Genomic DNA, 16,000 nt, shown 5'->3' on the forward strand with positions numbered 1-16,000 from the left:
GAAAATGAGCTGGCTGGTCATTATGGTCCAGGCCAGTATGATTCTCCTGCTGGCAGCAGGTACAGAAACTAGGCTTGGCCAGTATTACTTGGCCAATATTGTACAAGTGTGTACAAAATCATGGGACTGCACCATGCACCCAACAAATTCTATCAGTTTGTAAATCCTAAGAAGCATGGAGATGAACACACACACACACACACACACACACACACACACACACAGGAAACTACTATTTGCTTATATCACTACTTTTTCAGTACTCTACATCATCTTATGGTGTAGGATACAAAGAATAATGAACATGACTTGAAAGTATCATCACACTTCACACAGTGAGGTTGAAAAGGGCCAAATACAGAATCTAACCCACATGTCTCGGAAGTGGTACTGCAGCTGGGCTGAGTGCAGGTCTTTCCCTCCTTTATTATCTCTAAATACCTACTATCATGTCCTAGTTAGTTTCAGCTATCAACTTGAGGTAGCATAGATTCATCCGAGTGATCTCAGCTGAGGTATTGCTTAGATCAGATTGGTCTGTAGCCATGTCTGTGATGTACTATCTTGGTTCATAATTTGATGTGGAATGGCCCAGCTGACTGTGAGTGGCAACATCCCTAGACAGGGGATCCTGAGCTATGTAAGAAATCTAGCTGAGTGTGGGCATGTCAGTAAGACAGTGAGAAATAAGCAGGTTTCTGTTTTTAAGTTCCTGCCCTGACTTTTCTCAATGATGAACTGTGACTTGAAGTATAAGCCAAATAAATGTTTTCCCACCCCAAGTTGCTTTTGATCAGACTTGTTTATCACAGCAACAGAAAATAAAACACATTTAGTTTCCAAAGCGTACTTTGGTTTAGCCAATGGTTCCTGGCTAACAAATATGTTACAAGGGCTTTCACAGATTATGTTATTCGTCCCTAAACAGAACTCTACAAGGCAATAATTTTAATCCTATTTCATAGGAAAAAAAAAACCAAAATCTAAGATATTGAGTAAAATGCCAGAATTGTCAGCAGGGGATTGAAGGAGCAGATGAGACTTGAGATAGAGCTCTTTGTTCTTAGACTTTGTGCCTTCTACATAGAACACACATTAAAATTCCAGTCACTCATGTTCTTATCAGTTCAGGAGGTTTTGAATGTACATTAGTACACAGAACTGGGCCTCCATACTCTAATGGTCATTAGGGATAATTACAGTAATAATATCATCATTCTCAGGTAATAGATAAGAAAACCGAGCCTTTCTAAGATGACTTGTGTAGAAAGTTAAACTCAAGAAGGTCAGAGTCATTGAGAACACACAGTGTCTGCCTCCTAGGACTGTAGTTGGAGTTGTCCTGCCTGGCCCAGTCAGGACAAATCTCTCTCACCCACCAGTCCCACAGTTGCTCAGACCCAACCAAGAAAGCACATGGAAACTTACATTGTTTACAAACTGTATGGCCGTGGCAGGCTGCTTGTTATCTACCTTTTCTATTTTTGTTAGTCTATACTTTGCCACATGGTTTGTGGCTTACCAGTGTCTTTACATGTTGCTTCTCATGGCGGCAGCTGGCGGTGTCTCCCCAGCCTTCCAATTCCCAGAATTCTCTTTTCTCTTGTCCCGCCTATACTTCCTGCCTGGCCACTGGCCAATCAGAACTTTATTTACACAGAGCGATATCCACAGCACTTCCCCTTTTCTTTTTTTTTTTTTTAAGGAAGGTTTTAACTTTTACATAGTACAATTACATATAACAAAACAATTATCAAGCAAGAATTACAGTTACAATATTAAAGAAGATATCCTATCTATCTTATATTTATGAGTCTAAGGTTTTATATCGAATGTATCTTTTATCATAACTGAGGAAATTATAACTATCTAGTCTTTAACCACATCAAAGACCTCAGAAGGATATAATATTATCTGAGAACCAGGAGAAGGATGCAAGCAACTTTCGGAAGTCTTGCAGGGTAGACAGAGACAGCTGGCAGCCTGAACAGTCACCTAATGTTCCTTTGTAAAGTTGGGGCATTTGTCTTCAGCCCACAGGGCTAGAGTCTCTCAGTCACTTCTCTCAGTGTCCTGAATGTCTGGCAGTTTCCTCTGTGAAGCAGGAACCTGAAGGACCATTTTGAAAGCAAAGTTCAGTGGTCACCTTTCTATGGGTCCTGCATGTCCAGTTGATCAAGCAGTCCAGGCAAGAACAGTTTCTTGCCCAAATGGCTATTTTTTGCCAAGGTGAAGATAAACTCCATATGAAGTGTCTTCAATGCCCATCCTTGTCTCTGAAGTAAATCGGTGCTGCCAGGAGCAGACATGTCTCACTGTCCAGAAAGTCTAAATTTTAAAAGTATTTTAAATGCCATATTCTGTAGGTCCTTGATGTATTTGAAGATTACCTATCTATCTGAAATATGTCTATGTATATCTAGAAGACTTAATTAACATGGCTACGAGTATGATTATCATAGATGACTAATTATTAATCTATTTTTAATTATCCATTTCAATTTAAAATGAGCTATACAAACATAATAACTTAAACACGATTAGAAATATACACACAGTATAACAAAATTAACTTTAAGTTTGTATCAATAGACTAAAGTCTATACCAAAGTAAAACATTTTAAACAAGTTGTTGCTCTTTAGAAGTAAGTTCCTTAATCTACCCTTTCATCCTATATCTGTATCATATCCCCTTTTCTTCTTTAGAAAGAGATCTCATTTATAATCAAACTGCTTTAAAGAAAAATATTGGTTTTTCTCTGTCCCACACCATAGGGCTCTTCTGATTTGGGACACAAGAATCTCTTAACCTTTTCTTTTAGCAATATGTCTGGGTTTAGAGAAGGAGTGAGCCAATTCCATCTCCAAAGCCAACTTGATAATTTTGGGAATGTGGGCGTAGTTTCTCTTACTACTTCCTGCTGGAGGGGGGCGCTGTATCTTATGGGGACATAAAGAAAATTTTAGGATTATGGAGTAGTCCATTACGGTAAACCTCTGAGCCAGTAGCCTTGAAACCATTCTGGATGTCGGATCATCTGGGCCATGGTGTCATTGGAGACCTTTCAGGTGGTCTTGGCTGATCAAACCTGATGTATCTTAATCTGGAACAAATCCATAGCCTCTGGCTTTCTGTGGAAACAAAAGCAGAGACTCCTTTCCAAAGCAACATATCCTTATATCCAAATTTTGAAGTCAAGGTGTTTTTAAAATTTACATATTTGTTTAACTCAACAGCTTCTATGATCAAATCTTTTTTTGTAGTTAAAAATCCCAAAGACAATATAAACCAGATTCTCTGTGTAATATCCATCTTTTTAAGACTGAAGCGCCTCTGTGGCTGCTGGCTCTGCCCACCTCAGATTCCCAACATGGAGGTGGTGCAGTTTACTGCCAGCTCTGGGTCTGGAGCCATGTCAACTATCAGAACCAGTTCTATCAAAGCAGTGCATAGCTCAGAAACATTTTTTTTTTTTAAACTGGCAAAGGCTAAATCTACCACACAGCAGAGTAAAGTGCCACTTGTAGACTCCTCATTCCTGCCATACTGCAGGTCAGACGCACATGCCAGGAACCTGCCATAGTAGCTCAAACCGGCAGGCTGCTGCTAATTTGAGAGAGACAATTAGGAAGCTGTTTTTAGCTCCGTCTTAGAATCTTTTTTCTCAGGTTTTAGGTGGAAACTCTTGCCAACATGTTGGGCGCCATTTGTAGTTGGAGTTTTTCTGCCTGGCCCAGTCAGGACAAATCTCTCTTACCCTCCAGTCCCACAGTCGCTCAGACCCAAACAAGAAAGCACATGGAAACTTACATTGTTTACAAACTGTATGGCTGTGGCAGGCTTCTTGTTATCTACTTTTTCTATCTTAAATTAACCCATTTCTGCTTATCTATACTTTACCACATGGCTTTGTGGCTTACCAGTGTCTTTACATGTTGCTTCTCATGGCAGCAGCTGGCAGTGTCTCCCCAGCCTTCCACTTCCCAGAATTCTCTTTTCTCTTGTCCCGCCTATACTTCCTGCCTGGCCACTGGCCAATCAGAACTTTATTTACACAGAGCGATATCCACAGCATAGGACCATGTGTTGTGCATAGCTATACCACTGGCGTGTGTGTAAGTCAGAGGTTGAGTGTGTTCCTCCATATTTCTCTCACCTTATTTTCTGAGAAAGGCACCCACTTCCATTAGTGATACTCAGTAAATGTCATACCCAGACAGCCATGACATGCAAGCTGCCATTCATTCCATGTTTTCTGGCTGGTGCTCTCTGAGCCTCTGCATGTTGGGGTTCTTGCTCCTTCAGGTTTTGCACATTCTTCATCCACTCATGACTAACAGTCTTTAAAGAACACTCACTGCATGCCTGGTACTTCTCTTAGTACACTGACTCACATCATTCCTAGATCAATCCCAAGTCATTTTCTGCCACATCCCAGATAAGAATGTCAGGTTAGTACAACAGACAGTCCTTCTGAAATGAGGCAGTGTTGTATGATATTTTGATTGTGTTCTGAAAAATAAAGCTTGCTTGAAGTAAGAGAGTGTAGCTAGCCACTTGGTTACTATAGAGCTTTGAGGACGGTAGAGATAAGAGACAGAAAGTGATTGGGAGAGGAGCTCGGCCCTTTTGGACAGTGGTACAGAAGATGTAGGAAGCTCCTGGCAGCTGCTCCTGTTCCTCTTATCTTTCAGGTTCCTACGCCTGAAAAATTGACTTCCAATTTTTTATTGACTAAGATTAATTAGATTAACACTTTATCTGGCACCCAACTTTTGGGTCATGAATTCATATCTGCCAGAGCTACCTGACCTCTGGAGTCACCAGGCCACTGGCTTTTCCTTTTTTTCTCTAAGCCCTCAGAGCAAGTCTTAGATTTTCCTGTTGCAGCCTCTCTACAATCAATCACTAAAGTCCTAAATTCCATGGGTGCCTGCACTCCAAATTCCACCGGTGTTAACCCCTCACCACCAGCCAGCTCTGCCTTTAGGCAGCTCTGTGCTCTCACTTCCCACCAGTCACATGTCCTGCTTTCACACATTCCCCCATGATTACAGTTTATATGGCTGGCTCTTTGGCTCCTTTTTCCTGTGGGTTGTGGGTTTTCTTTGGAACCCCTCCTCAGGATGCTGACACATGATCAGTAGAAGCTGTCCTCAGCCAGACTGTGTGCTGCTTGTGTTCTCCACCCAGACATGCTGTGCAGCAACAGCCAGTCTAACATGTCACTTATCATCATCAGCAGATTTGGTGAGACAACTTGGAATTCTTAAAGGGAGGAATTAGTTAAAAAAAAGAGAGAGTTTTTCCCCACATTAAAAAATGGGAAACACTATTACAATGGAGGAAGTTAGGTCTCTGTATGATTCCACAATGGATGATATAAAAATGGAACAATTAAATGAGTGAATAATTAACTTAGCAGGGCTTTGCATAATGTTAATTATAATTATTATCCATTTGGTAATTCTTGTTTTATCTGTAAAAGAGTTGGTTGATATGAGTTCCAAGATACATGCCTTAGAAAATGTTACTAAAGTAAATAATGCAATTTTGACAGATAAGTTACAAGCTTTAGAAAAACTTACTAAAAAAGATAATAGAGATATTCAGACAAAGACAGAGGAATTTAAACAAGAACCAACCTTACTGTTACATAATAAAATTAGAGAAGAACATCCCAAGGTTATCAAAAAAACAACCTTTATTTATCTAGTCACCCTACAGAAACAACTGTCAGATGACAGGTATCCCCAAGGCCATCTATGTAAGAGCTAACTGGATTCCTGTGGAAACAACACATTTGAGATTTAAGAAAATGGTAATCTCATATGGTATGCATTCACCTTTCGTAAGGCAGATCTTAAATTCATGGTCATTTAGTAACAGAATTGTCCCACAAGACTGGAAAGACTTGGTTACAGCAGTACTGGGACCTGGTCTTCAATTACAGTGGAGGACATGGTGGAAAGATGAGTCTAAGCCCATTGAACAATGGGGTAGGGCTAGAGATTTCCCAAGGCCAACTTCTTGGAGAGGGCAATTATGCTGATGTACAAAGACAGTCTATATTAGATGACTACACTTTGGCTCTATGCCATGTAGCAGCTTTGAACACTTGGGACAGAGGTGAATAAGTCAGAAAGAAGAAAACTGAGTCATTCACTAAAGTTATATAGGGCCCAAAATGATTAAAAAAAAAAAGATTGATTTCAGCTGTAAATAGAATGATACCAAATCCAGAAGCTAGACAAATAATAATTGAATCTTTTGGCTTGTGAAAATGCTAATTCACAATGCAAAAGAGTAATTATGCCTTTAAAGGTCTACACCTTTAGATTAATACCCATAGAAGAATGGATTCAAGATATAGTCAATAGTGAATCTCATAACCATGATGATGCTTGGATAGGAGAGGTAATTTCCAGAGGCTTGAAGAAAAATCAAAATGTCATATATTTTAATTGGCACCTAAAAAGGGATTTTTTTTTCCTGAGGAATAATCCAAACAGAAGGCTGACATTGGACTAAGGAATGCAGATTAACAAAAGACAGGCAAGGTAACCCTTTGCCATTGGGAAATGCCTTGGGGGATCTCTCGCAGGCCCCCATGTCAAATTTGGTTTAGTCATTCCCTGTCACCATGGGGGAAACTCCTCCACAGAGCAATTAAAGGACCTAATGACCATTGTAAAAAAAAAAAAACCCAAAACATACTACTCTTGATGATAGAACAGCTTTAAAAGATAAAACAAAAATTTCAAGAGAAACCATAAAGCAAATATTTTAGCAAACTTCTATAAATGATCAAAGATCAGAGTTTAAAATATAGATAAATGATGTTGTCCAGAGAAAAAAGTTATAAATACCATCAAAATTGATAAAGATTTTATTTAAACAAGAAAGACCTCTTTAATAGAAGAGGCGATAGTATGTCAGAGCGACCATTCAATCTAAACTAACTTCTAAGATGAACAAATGCCTTTCATTTGGTCAGATATAATTTGCCAAAAGGGAAACTCCCTAAAGTTAGGGTTGGGGCAGGGTTTTATTTTTATCTTTCCAGGAGAATAAAGGCATCCAGCTAAGGAATCTGAATACCACTGGACAAGTGAGACATCTGAAGAAAAAGGACCAACCATCCAGAGAAAACATACCAAGAAAAGAGTAAAATGGCCTATTAGTATATCACATTTCCAACAGGATAAAATTTTATAAATCTTCCCAAATGTTTGTTTCTGTTGTTCTCTATAAAAATATAATGCAAATTGTCTTTGTGGTCCCAGTTTAATTAAAAATTAAAGCTAGCTATGGATTGGAGTGTGGCTCTCTCCTTCTCTGAACTCAAGCACGCTTGTTAAAAGGAAAATACAAAATCTCTGTATCATATTAGAAGAAACACCTGATATGGGACAGAAGAAAAACCAAAATTAAGGGACTATTTTATTGCCACTAACCTCATAATTCTTTGGTTTTATTTTGGCTCTAAATTTTTCTTAAGGTATAAATAATATCTCAGAATTTATAAAATTAATATATATATTTTAAACTTTTTGTCATAATATTAATGGTCATATAGAGTACGACCTAAAATTCTAGAAAAAGGCTGATTCATCTAGCTTCCTGCACATGATTTTGGGTTTGAGTCTCAATCAGGTAACTAGCAATGAAGTTTTTGTACTATGGATGTACATAACAAAGTATAGTCCTTTAACCTCTTCTAGATGTGCTGTATATGCCAGTTAAAATGTTTAAGTATTCTGCAGTGAACCATGACCATGCTTAGCAGCAACCTTTAAATCCTTCAAAAGGAGGATGGGGCCCACAATGACGATTCAACCTGGATTGTGTTAACACCACTAAGCTGACAAATACCACCCAAAGATTGACTTTGGACTAAGAACTGCTCAGGACAATTTCAAGGTGTCTACCTGAGACATTCCAGCCTCACAAACTACTCTAGCTAGGACTTGGGATAAGCCCTTCACTTTGCCATTACACAGAGACTAGACAACAAATGATACAGATACTCTCCCAGGACTTGACAATTTTCCAAAATTTTTTCAGAGTCCCCTAAAGATGCTGCCATCCCCAGACAGCAGGAAGTAATTTTAAGAACATGATACCCACATTCCCAAGAGGTTGGGTGGGCAGTTTTTGGTTGTTTAGTGGGCTATGGATATTTGCCATCATTCAGAGGGGTTGGTTACAAGCTGTTATTGGTAATGATCAAGAAAAAAAGCTAAACAAAGGAGATTAAATTCAGGGATCTCATTCTAAAGAGAAAGGGGTAGTGGTGGTGTAGAAATAATAGGATAAAATGGTAGATTACTGAATCCACCTTTAAACTAAAAAAAGGAACTACTAGCTGGGCAGTGGTGGCACACACTTTTAATCCTAGCACTCAGGTGGCAGAGGTAGGCAGATTTCTGTGAGTTTGAGGCTAGCCTGGTCTACAAAGTGAGTTTCATGACAGGCTCCAAAGCTACACAGAGAAACTTTGTCTCACAAACAAAACAAAACAACAACAAAAAGCAACTACTAGTCTTAGATATTTCATATTGATATGGATTTTTGTGTATTGATATAAATTTGAGGTTATTTTTGTTATCCTGTATATATGTTTCTACTCTTGTTTAGGATATTTTTGTATATTGATACAAATTTAATGTTATCTTGGTTAGAGCATACTGTACATACTTTTCTACTCTTATTCAAAGTATTATACCTATGTACAGTTGATTTAAAAATACAATGTAAATTTCTAGTCCTTGAAAGTTATTATTACAAACTATTATAGATAATAAAGAAATGCATGTCAGAATTTAGCCACCTAATACAATCATGTTAGGTATGTTTTCAAGGTAAAATAGATATATTTTAGATAAACAGGTAGTCTTCAGAGATATACAGAATATGGCATTTAAGACATTTTAATAACATAAGCTTTTTTTTAATGACAATGAGACAAGTCTGCTCTTGGCAGCACCAATGTACTTCAGAGAAGATGATGGGCATTAAGAAACTCCATATAGAGTTTAACTTCTTTGTTGTAAAAGTTAGCCACTGGTCATAAAACTGCTGTTGCCTTGAGTGCTGACAGTATGCTGTCCAAATTGAACAAGCAGGACACAAAGGAAAGTGACTGCCAAACTTTACCAAGACAAAGCAGGATAATCCTTCAAAAATCTTGCTTCATAGAAAAGTCTGTCAGACATTCTTGGCCTACAGACTGAAGATGAATGTCCCTACATTACAGAGGAACCTTTGGTGACTGACCAGGCAGCCAGCTGTTTCTGTCATTTCTTATTTTTGGAAGTTGTTTGCTCTGTACTTCCTGTTTACTCGGTAAGATATCCTTCTCAGATCTCTGATGAGATCTTTTACTAAATTCTAAATTTACTAAATTCAGAAAAGAAACTCACAAAAGAGGTGAAAGTATATAAGGTTAAGAGACATAAAAAGATAGAAAGTGAATTAGGTAAAACACTTCAGACTCACCAAAGCTAGGATAGATAATGGAGTAATTTCTCTGAATTTGTCAAATGCAAATTAATGTAATTCTTGCTTATGTATATTTGTATATAGTTATTGTACTTGTTATATGTAGTTTTAATGTTCGTTAAAACCTTCACTAGGCCAGGCTAGCCTCAAACTCACAGAAATCCACCTGCCTCTGCCTCCTGAGTGCTGGGATTAAAGGTGTGCACTACCACCGCCCAGCAAAACCTTCACTTTTTATTTAGACAAAAAGGGGATATGTTGTATAATATTTTGATTGTGTTCTGACAAATAGAACTTGCTTGGAGTCAGAGGGCAGAGCTAGCCACTAGCTGACCACAGAGGTTTGACAGACTGTAGAGAGAGGAGACAGGAAGTGGTAAGATGAGACTGAGAGAGGAGCTTGGCTCTTTTGGATGGAGAAATGGAAGAGGTAGGAAGCTACTGGTTCTTTGATCTTCAGGTTCTTACCTCAATTTCTGAATTCTGATTTTTTATTCATTAAGATTAATTACATTAATGCTTCAGTGTGGCACAAAGGGTAAGGGCAGCCACTGGGGCATGTGTAATTTAAAGAGGAAGTTGCTTAGCCAGTTTGAGAGTCAGTTATGTAAAATGGCAAGGTAGAGGAAAGCCACTTATTTCTAAGGCAGGGCTTCAGGGCTTCAAATCCAATCATCTCCTATAGCCAGTAAGTAAAGCTTGAAAAATTAAAAGTAACAGCTGGAAAGATGGATGGCTCAGCAATTAAGAGTATGCACTACTTTTGCAAAGACATGAGTTTGGTTCCCAGTGGCCACATCAAGCAGCTCACAACCATGTATAACTCAGCTATAGGTGATCCAACACCTCTTCTGGCTTCTGAAGGCACTGCACTCAACTAAAATTCTTTGTGTAGCTACACTTTTCTTCTGTTAGGTTGTTCCTTCCCACCATAGGCTCTTTGGACTCGCTAATTCATCTGTCTGGATGAACTGTCTGTTGCTAGTTCTACATCTCTACAGGTATGTCCCTGTCTTAGAAAGATTTTTTCCTAATGACATTATCTAAAGAAGATCCCAACCTGACTGGCACTATCTATCCCATCCCTTCAAAGCCCTTATTGCAGAGATATATATACATACATTTGTTTATGGATATCTATATTCCTGATCATGGGTCATATACTCCAAACTTAAAACAATGCGAAGACAAAGATTCTGTCTTAATTGGTTTGCTATGGAGCCTGGGTATGAATTTGTCCCTTGTCATAGTTGAGAACTAGCCTACTAGATTGTAACTGAGAAAGGGCCAGCATAATAGCAGTGCCACTGGGAAATGCCCAGTGAAGGACTGTTACATCAGGACACGTGTGAGGAAAAGAAATGACTCTCGTTTTGCTGGGGCCACAGTAGTGGACTGAATAAGAATGATGCCCATAGGCGCACATATTTGAATGATTAGTCACCATGGAGTGGCACTTGTTTAAGGATTAGGAGGTGTGTCCTTCTTTAAAAAGAAGTGTGTTGCTAGGTGTGAGCTTTGAGGTTTCAAAAATTCACACCAAACCCAGTATCTCTCTCATTCTGCCTTCCTGCCTGCAGATCAGGATGCAAGTTCTCAGTTCCAAGCCTACACTCCTGCCACCATGATGATCATAGATTAACCTTCTGAAATTGTAAGCAAGCCACCAATTAAATGCTTTCTTTTGAAAGAGTTGCCTTGATTATGGTATCTCTTTACAGAGGCAATAGAGCAGTAACTACGACAGCCAGTGAGGTTCCAGTGTGTAGCCTCTTCAGTAGGGCTTTACTCCTCCTTGCTAGCCTCAAGCAACACCAGCAACAAAAAGAGGAAACCGCTGCTATGCAGCACTAGAGATTAACTTTAACTGAACTTCATATTCCAAGATTAGGAGACCATCTCCCACCCTGTTGTTCCATGGGGGAAAGAGTAACAGTTATGGGGTCTGTGTGGTGGGTGAGGTCATTGATCATACCTGTCCATGGAGAGCTGAGCAACCAGGGTAACGTCCGTGTTGTCAGCAGCAGGCTCGAACTCATAGTGCAGGAAGAACAGGTGGGTTTGGTGGACAGTGAAGCGTTCTCGCCGGAACTCATAACACAAGTCATCCTCATCCAGCTCTGACAGCTGCTTCTAAAGCTTCAAAGGAAGAGAAAGGCTTGGCGACAGGAGGAAGCCTGCCTGCAGTTGTCTGTCATGTTGGTAGTTTAACGGAAAAGACTCCCATTTCACTTCCTGATCCATTCCTCTAACATTGGAGGTAATCACAAAGGAAGGTACCTTCTCCATATGAGAGATGAGCCTCCTTGTGGCCAAGAGCCATGGTGAAGCTCACTGATAAACAGACCCCACACAAATCCTTAAAAAAAAAAAAAAGCAGAGGACTTTCCTGGGCAAGTCAAAAGGTGGCTTCAATTAACCCTAAGAAGATACAAGAAGATACTTGTGGATGAGGAAATCCCAAATGGGAAGGTTTCTGAGTGACCTTTGTCTTCCTGGAGCTGCACACTTCAATCTTTGGGTCAGGTACAGGAGAGAAGAACAAATGCATTAATGTCACAAAACTCTTTCTTCTTTTTTTTTTTAACCTAAATTTAGTCAGGACAGTCTCTTTATTTTTACCTTTTCTAATGCTATAAAAGTCTGTCTTCGTTAACAGTTAAGTATATTTAGTTCTATGCCTCTTTCCTAGCTCATCTAGTGAAAAGAGTAGTCTAACCTGCTTAAAAGTAACTCAGACTTTGAATGGCTACAAGTTAAACCCCACAGTAATACTACCATGCAAATGGTATGCTTAACAGACTGAAAAGTTGAAATCTCAAAGTACCTGGCAAAACACTAACTACAGTGATGGAAAGGAATTAGTATATGTGGGCAGAGTGGGGTGAGTGGCCTGGAAAAAGACAAAAGAGCTACTGGGGTAATGGGAATGACCTACATTGACCTACTTGACCTACTGTGATGCTTACCTGAGTGCACACATTTGTGAATGCTCTGCAAGCTTGGCTTTGGGCAGAAAAGACTTAAAACATACAGTTTGCATTTCAATAAAATTAAACTTAAAAAATAATAATTTCCCAAGTGTTGGACAACTGGCTCCGCTTTTTGTCCTCAGCCTTTTTTAACACACAATATCATACATTTGAATATAGATTAAAGTTTACGTGGCTAGACTTACTTGCCTGTCTGAAAGTAATAAATTGGCTTTCAAAAAAAATTTGTCTTTTTAAAATCTCAAAACTGATAACATAATTCACAAGAAACCACATTAACCTGCTTCTCTCAGTATCATGCTTCATCACTGAGTCCACTGTCGTGATCCACTATGCCACTGTATTATTTCTCAAGAGAGTAGCAGTGGCACACATGCCACTGTAAAGGATAGCTTTCCTCCTTTCCTTCCTCATTCCCCTCTCCAGCATGGCCTTACTCTGTACAGTGGTGCTTACTAAAGCTGAGAGTCTGTTTCTCTGTCCTGGAATTCTAGGCAGAACCTGGGACAGGCTTTTGTTGCTAGAATTCCTCCTATTATGAGGTTAGACTCCAAGAAGCATGTGTGGTTCTCTACTGTAGCTGGAGCCAATGCTCAGGTTAGCCTGATGGGAGAGCACAGACACCTGTGCCCAGTATACTTTCTTCAGTTGATCACACCATGTGAGCAAACCCAGCTAATCTCAGCAGAGTTGTTCTAACAAATACTTCTTATAGACCACTGAAGTACAGGTTGTGAAAAATAGGTAACAAATAGTGTGCTATTATCACCTAATGAGGGGCATGTATTCATTATGGGGCCTGACCAATCTAAGAATAGTTCAGCTCCTAGTCCTAGTTGATAAATGCTCATAGGTTCACCAGGTGGCCTTGTACAACCCAGATGCAGCCACATATTTCCAAATGTTCAGTGGGCAGTCAGCTGAGATCTAATGACCCAAGACACTTCTGGCCACCTAACTAATGTTTTTTAAAGGTAGAATGGAATTCTCACTTCATCAATGAGTCTATGTACCACATGACTCCTTCTGATATGCAAAATTAGACCTAGACATCTCTGGTGACAAGCACAGACAGCTGTCTTACCCATCACTTCAATCCTCTGCAGGATTTCCATTAGTGCTTCTCAGACTTGATTTCCCCTACCTTTCTGTGACTTCCTTGGGCATAACATTTTTCCCTCTTGGCAAAGCCCTTTCTCACTGGACTCTCTTCTGCACTCTATTTTACTTTCAAGGTGGCATAAATGTTCCTTTTCTGTAGGACCACTGAAGGCCCTTCAGGACAGCTGTTCTGTTTCTCTCTAGACTTGAAGAGTTGCTCCCAAACTCCATTAAGTATTTGTCAATTTGAACTGCATTTAAAGACATCCCTTACAACATAACAAAATGTTCAACAGCTACAGGTTGCATAAACGAAAAAGATTTGCTGAGCACAAAATGAACACCATCACTGTGATGGCCTGCCCTACAATTTTCCTTTGTTTCCTCTAATTATATTCATAGAAAGTAATCAATTAGTTTATTGTTAAGCCTATTATTTTCACTTTCTGCATTCTGAACAAGTTTTAGAGAGTAAGCAGATGAATAGCAGGTGCTCAATTGCACAGATACCCATCCTCTTCTGGACACTCTTGGGGAGATCCTTGTGAACCTCACCTAACAGCTGAGAGAGCAGTTTCAAATTTGTGAGTTCTCTTAGGCAGGTCACACACACCTGGGTCCATGTGTATCCACTCTCTAGGAAAGATGCTAACTTGGTCTTAAGTGAAGATTCTGATACAGTACAGAGACTATGATCACTGGCTGGATTCCTCCACCCCAAGGTGAGTGGATGGCTTCTTATTAACTTTTCTGAACTCAAGTATAAGTTTGGGGGGCAGCAAAGGCAACTACAGGGGATGGTGGTGGGAGATGCTACTTATGCAAAGTGCAGGGCTTGGAGTGAGGGAATGATTCATTCATCATCACCTGTTAACACCATTAGGAATGAAGCTAAGCCCCTGAAGACAACTTCAGTTAAGAGCCTAGGTTAGGGAGAAGGTTCAGGAGTTAGTTGAGTCAGGGCATCTGTCCTCCAGATTGTGTGTGTGTGTGTGTGTGTGTGTGTGTGTGTGTGTGTGTGTGTGCACGCGCACGTGCATATGTAGAAGATATCCTCAGGAGCAATTAACCATGATTTTTGAGGTAAGGTCTCTCACTGAGACCTGATGTTTGCTGATTTTAAAAGGCAGATCAGCAAGTAAGCTATTGACCAGTTTCTGCCTCCTTAGCACTATGATTAAAAGTATAAGTCACACACTTGGCCTTTTACATGGCTACTGAAACCAAACTCAGATCATCATACTTGTATTGCAGGCACCCTAAGAACTCTTTTTCTGTCCCACTAGCTCCCAAATCATGACACAGAGACTTAATATTATTTATGAAAGCTCAGTCTTAGCTTAGGCTTGTCCCACTAGCTTTTATAACTTAAATTAACCTGCTTTTATTAATTTATGTTTTACCATGTGGTTTTTTACCTTTCTTCCATTCTGTATGTCCAACTATCTCCATGTCTTGTTGGCATCTTCTCTGCAACTCTATTATCTCCGTCTTCCTCTCTCTCTCTCTGCTTGGAAGTCCCACCTATACCTTTTGCCTAGCTTTTGGCCATTCAGCTCTCTATTAAACCAATCATAGCAATACATCTTCATACAGTGTTCAAATATCCCAAAACAGAGGCACCTCCCCAGCCTGGTTTTCTTGATTATTTTTTTAATTAAAATTTTTATTTTATTTTTTGAAGTGTATAATTATTTGCCTGCATGTATGTCTTTGCATTACATGCATGCTTAGTACCTGTGGAGACCAGGAGAGGGCACTGGATCCCCCTGGAACTGGAATTGCTGAAGACTGTGAAGTAGCACCGTGGGCACTGGTAACTAAACTTTGGGAAGAACTTCCATTTTTCTTAGAAACTGAGGTCATCTCTCCAATCCCCCTTCTTGATTCTTGAATGACAAAAATCTTGAAAAAACAAAAACTAAACTAAACTAAACCAGAATATGCCCAGAAACCATTATGTTATCTCCCAGTATGAAACTTTATCAACTAATGCCTTCTTTCCCTCCCTGTTCCACACTGTAGTTGAACAGAGTCCCATTCAGAAAGGAAACATTTGCAAACTCTTTGAAAGAGTGGGCTTGGCTTTCTCCTTCCCTGGTTTTACTTTGTGGCTTTAATGTGCTGACAAAGGCATATAACTTCTGCTGTTGTGGAGGGAAAGGAGGGGTATGTTTGGATGTTTGTACATGAGCTTGTGGAGACACACGTCTTCCTTTGATGACTTTTCAAACAAGTGTCTTACTCTATGTGGCAAAGTTATTAGTGACAAGGCCATGTTATGTATGGGGGTTTCACTTCTCTTTACCAAGAGAAAAGAATTATCAAGTTAATGGTTCTAGGAGATACTTTCTAAAACACCCATAGAATGAATTCAAATTAGGACCCCTAAACCCAGGAC

The 16,000-nt window shown here is 39.5% G+C and overlaps 1 pseudogene; it reads right to left on the minus strand.

Annotated features, from left to right (window-relative positions):
* LOC118585514 overlaps positions 1-15,465 on the minus strand; it is a 52,847-nt pseudogene extending 37,382 nt beyond the window's left edge.
* Positions 15,466-16,000: the final 535 nt, after the last annotated feature.

This window comes from Onychomys torridus, chromosome 6 (assembly GCF_903995425.1).
Source record: "Onychomys torridus chromosome 6, mOncTor1.1, whole genome shotgun sequence".
Lineage (NCBI taxonomy): Eukaryota > Metazoa > Chordata > Mammalia > Rodentia > Cricetidae > Onychomys > Onychomys torridus.